Source organism: Nerophis lumbriciformis, linkage group LG31, assembly GCF_033978685.3.
Source record: "Nerophis lumbriciformis linkage group LG31, RoL_Nlum_v2.1, whole genome shotgun sequence".
NCBI lineage: Eukaryota > Metazoa > Chordata > Actinopteri > Syngnathiformes > Syngnathidae > Nerophis > Nerophis lumbriciformis.
The window spans coordinates 6,642,221-6,647,500 of NC_084578.2; positions in this window are offsets into that span (position 1 = coordinate 6,642,221).

Genomic DNA, 5,280 nt, shown 5'->3' on the forward strand with positions numbered 1-5,280 from the left:
TATTGGTAATACATATGTAGTCATAAATGTGTAATACACACGTAGGTGAGAATTATTGGTAATACATATGTAGTCATAAACGTGTAATACACATGTAGGTGAGAGTTATTCGTAATACTTATGTAGTAATTAATGTGTAATACACATGTAGGTGAGAGTTATTGGTAATACATATGTAGTCATAAATGTGTAATACACACGTAGGTGAGAGTTATTGGTAATACATATGTAGTAATAAATGTGTAATACACATGTAGGTGAGAATTATTGGTAATACATATGTAGTAATAAATGTGTAATACACACATAGGTGAGAGTTATTGGTAATACATATGTAGTCATAAATGTGTAATACACACGTAGGCGAGAGTTATTGGTAATACATATGTAGTAATACATGTGTAATACACACGTAGGTGAGAGTTATTGGTAATACATATGTAGTAATAAATGTGTAATACCCATGTAGGTGAGAGTTATTGGTAATACATATGTAGTCATAAATGTGTAATACACACATAGGTGAGAGTTATTGGTAATACTTATGTAGTAATAAATGTGTAATACACACGTAGGTGAGAGTTATTGGTAATACTTATGTAGTCATAAATGTGTAATACACACATAGGTGAGAGTTATTGGTAATACTTATGTAGTAATACATGTGTAATACACACATAGGGAGAGTTATTGGCAATACATATGTAGTAATAAATGTGCAATACACACGTAGGTGAGAGTTATTGGTAATACATATGTAGTAATAAATGTGTAATACCCACGTAGGTGGGAGGTATTGGTAATACATATGTAGTAATAAATGTGTAATACGCACATAGGTGAGAGTTATTGGTAATACATATGTAGTAATACATGTGCAATACACACAGAGGTGAGAGTTATTGGTAATACATATGTAGTCATAAATGTGTAATACACACGTAGGTGAGAATTATTGGTAATACATATGTAGTCATAAACGTGTAATACACATGTAGGTGAGAGTTATTCGTAATACTTATGTAGTAATTAATGTGTAATACACATGTAGGTGAGAGTTATTGGTAATACATATGTAGTCATAAATATGTAATACACACGTAGGTGAGAGTTATTGGTAATACATATGTAGTAATAAATGTGTAATACACATGTAGGTGAGAATTATTGGTAATACATATGTAGTCATAAATGTGTAATACACACATAGGTGAGAGTTATTGGTAATACATATGTAGTCATAAATGTGTAATACACACGTAGGCGAGAGTTATTGGTAATACATATGTAGTAATACATGTGTAATACACACGTAGGTGAGAGTTATTGGTAATACATATGTAGTAATAAATGTGTAATACCCATGTAGGTGAGAGTTATTGGTAATACATATGTAGTCATAAATGTGTAATACACACATAGGTGAGAGTTATTGGTAATACTTATGTAGTAATAAATGTGTAATACACACGTAGGTGAGAGTTATTGGTAATACTTATGTAGTCATAAATGTGTAATACACACATAGGTGAGAGTTATTGGTAATACTTATGTAGTAATACATGTGTAATACACACATAGGGAGAGTTATTGGCAATACATATGTAGTAATAAATGTGCAATACACACGTAGGTGAGAGTTATTGGTAATACATATGTAGTAATAAATGTGTAATACCCACGTAGGTGGGAGGTATTGGTAATACATATGTAGTAATAAATGTGTAATACGCACATAGGTGAGAGTTATTGGTAATACATATGTAGTAATACATGTGCAATACACACAGAGGTGAGAGTTATTGGTAATACATATGTAGTCATAAATGTGTAATACACACGTAGGTGAGAGTTATTGGTAATACATATGTAGTAATACATGTGTAATACACACATAGGTGAGAGTTATTGGTAATACATATGTAGTCATAAATGTGTAATACCCACGTAGGTGAGAGTTATTGGGAATAAATATGTAGTAATAAATGTGTAGTAATAAATGTGTAATACCCACATAGGTGAGAGTTATTGGTAAAACTTATGTAGTAATAAATGTGTAATACACATGTAGGTGAGAGTTATTGGGAATAAATATGTAGTAATAAATGTGTAGTAATAAATGTGTAATACCCACATAGGTGAGAGTTATTGGTAATACATATGTAGTAATAAATGTGTATTAACCACATAGGTGAGAGTTATTGGTAATACTTATGTAGTAATAAACGTGTAATACGCACTTAGGTGAGAGTTATTGGTAATACATATGTAGTAATACATGTGTAATACACACATAGGTGAGAGTTATTGGTAAAACATATGTAGTAATAAATGTGTAATACACATGTAGGTGAGAGTTATTGGTAATACATATGTAGTAATAAATGTGTAATACACACATAGGGAGAGTTATTGGTAATACATATGTAGTAATAAATGTGTAATACACACGTAGGTGAGAGTTATTGGTAATACATATGTAGTAAAACATATGAGAGTATATATATATATAAAAACATATTAAAAATGGATATAATAAATATATTTAAAAACACAGCTTTGTCAGCTCTGTGTCGTTGGTGACTAAGTACATTATTATAATTATCAGTTAAAACATTTTAGTTTGTTCTTATAACATTCCGATGTTTTTGCTCTTTTCCCCTTACATCGTTACTGTTGTTTATGCCCCTGTAAGAATAAAATAAAATGATATCTGCACGAAAATATGGATTTTCACTTACACACTTGAGAGTGTTTATTATTGTTGTTGTCATTTTTAAATTTAATTTACAGGTCATTTGTATTTTTTAATTGACTAACCATCGACCCGGCTAACTAACTATACTTTGTTCATATGTTTATTTTATTTTCATTTCGAGAGTTTCTAATATTTTAGATCAAGGGTGTCTAAACTTTTTTCCACTTAAGGGCCGCATACTAAAAAGTCAAAAGTATGCAGGGGGCCGTTTTGATATTTTTTTTAATTTTGTAAACAAATTTAAAGCACCAGTTCCATTGGCAGCAAAACAGGCCCAGAACATAATACTACCACCACCATGCTTGACGGTAGGAATTGTGTTCCTGGGATTAAAGGCCTCACCTTTTCTCCTCCAAACATATTGCTGGGTATTGTGGCCAAACAGCTCCATTTTTGTTTCGTCTGACCACAGAACTTTCCTCCAGAAGGTCTTATCTTTGTCCATGTGATGTCAAAGGAAGACCCCCGCCTGTCCAAGCCTGGAAAGTCTGTTGGTCAAACCAAGATGGATCCAGAGAAGAGATTTTGGCCTCAATCCATCAGACTGTGAAATAAGTGGACAGCTGCTTCTATCGGACATAAACGAACACGCCCAGAAGAGTTATTGTGGGCCCGCTATGACCCCCCCTCATGTTTCTTCCTTCGCCAGAAAAGCACAGAAACCAAAAAAAAAAAAAAAAAAAAAAAGATCACACGCATCATTTGTCAAGACGTGTCTAATGCAACCGGCTCAGCTGTGTTTACTGGCGGCATCACTAACGACACGCCATGTGTCTTTTCCCACTTTCTTTGAACTTCCTTTAAAAAAAACAAAAAAAAGCTCTTAGGTGGCAGCAGGTGTTCCAACTAAACCTGCACTTCCATTAAATTGTGTCACTTAGCGCCACAGCACACGGGTATAACAAGGAATAATGAGCTGTAGTATCTGCTAGCCTACACAATAACATGTTGTTTCTCCCCTCCCCCCCATATGGTGAAAGCTGGCAATCAGTTTGGGCAAAAAGTGGTCCATCATGGTAAATAAAGTGTGAGTAAGTTGGACATGCACATGTGGATTAGCTTAAAGGACTTGAGATGCCTATAAGAACTGGTTGACCAGGAGAGAGACCTTTTGGACAGGTAGACTGCAGCACCTGTTGGGATGTTCGCTTGTCAACAAAAGTAAGATTTTGTTAAACAGACCTCACTGCAGGTTCATTTGTGCCTTTATTACTAAAGCTTTTTTTACATTACATTTTTATATACGAAACTTTTTTTTTTACACTGAATTTTTTTATATTGAATTTCTATACACTGGATGTTTTTTACACTGATTTTTTTTAGACTGCATTTTTATACACTGAATTTTTTTTTACACTGAATTTTTTTATACACTGATTTTTTTTCAATGAATTTTTATTATAAAAAATTTTTTTACACTGCATTTTTAGACACTGGTTTTTTTACACCCAATTTTTTTCTACTGAATTTTTAAACTGAATTTTTATACACACATTTTTTTTTTTAATGGAATTTTTATACATTGATTTAGACACTGTTTTTTTTACACTGATTTTTTATACACTGACATTTTTTTACACTGACATTTTTTTACACTGAATTTTTTTTATACTGAATTTTTTTTATACTGGATTTGTGTACACTGAATTTTTATACACTCAATTTTTATACACTAAATTTTTTTTAGACACAATTTTTTCATACAGATTTTTTTTACACTGCATTTTTAGACTGATTTTATACACTTAATTTTATTATATTGCATTTTTTTACACCGAATTTTTATACACTGAATTTTTTTTATACTGGACTGTTGTACACTGAATTTTTATACACTTAATTTTTATATACTGAATTTTTTTACACACATTTTTTATACAGTTTTTTTTTACACTGCATTTTTGAACACTGAATTTTTTTTATCTGAAATTGTTTATTCTGATTTTTTTTACACTGCATTTTTAGACACTAATTTTTTCTACAGAATTTTTTTTACACTAAATTTTTTTAAACTGAATTTTTGTCTACAAAAATTTTTTGAAGGAATTTTATTACACTGAATTTTTATACACTGAATTTTTTTTACACACGTTTTTTCATACATATTTTTTTACACTGCGTTTTTAGACACTGCATTTTTTACACTGATTTTTTATACACTTAATTTTATTATATAATTATTTTCTTTACACTGAATTTCTTTACATTGAATTTTTTTACACTGAATTTTTATACACTGACTTTTTTTTATACTGGATTTGTTGTACACTGAATTTGTATTCACTTAATTTTTATATACTGAATTTTTTTACACAAATTTTTTCATAGTTTTTTTTTACACACATTTTTGGACACTGAATTTATTTGAACTGCAATTTTTTTATTCAGATTTTTTTTACACTGCATTTTTATACTCTGATTTTTATTTATTTTTTACACAGAATTTCTAAACATTGAATTTGTATACACAGGCGTTTTACTAACAATTTAGTTTTCAATGAAATTTTCAGCATGATGTAATG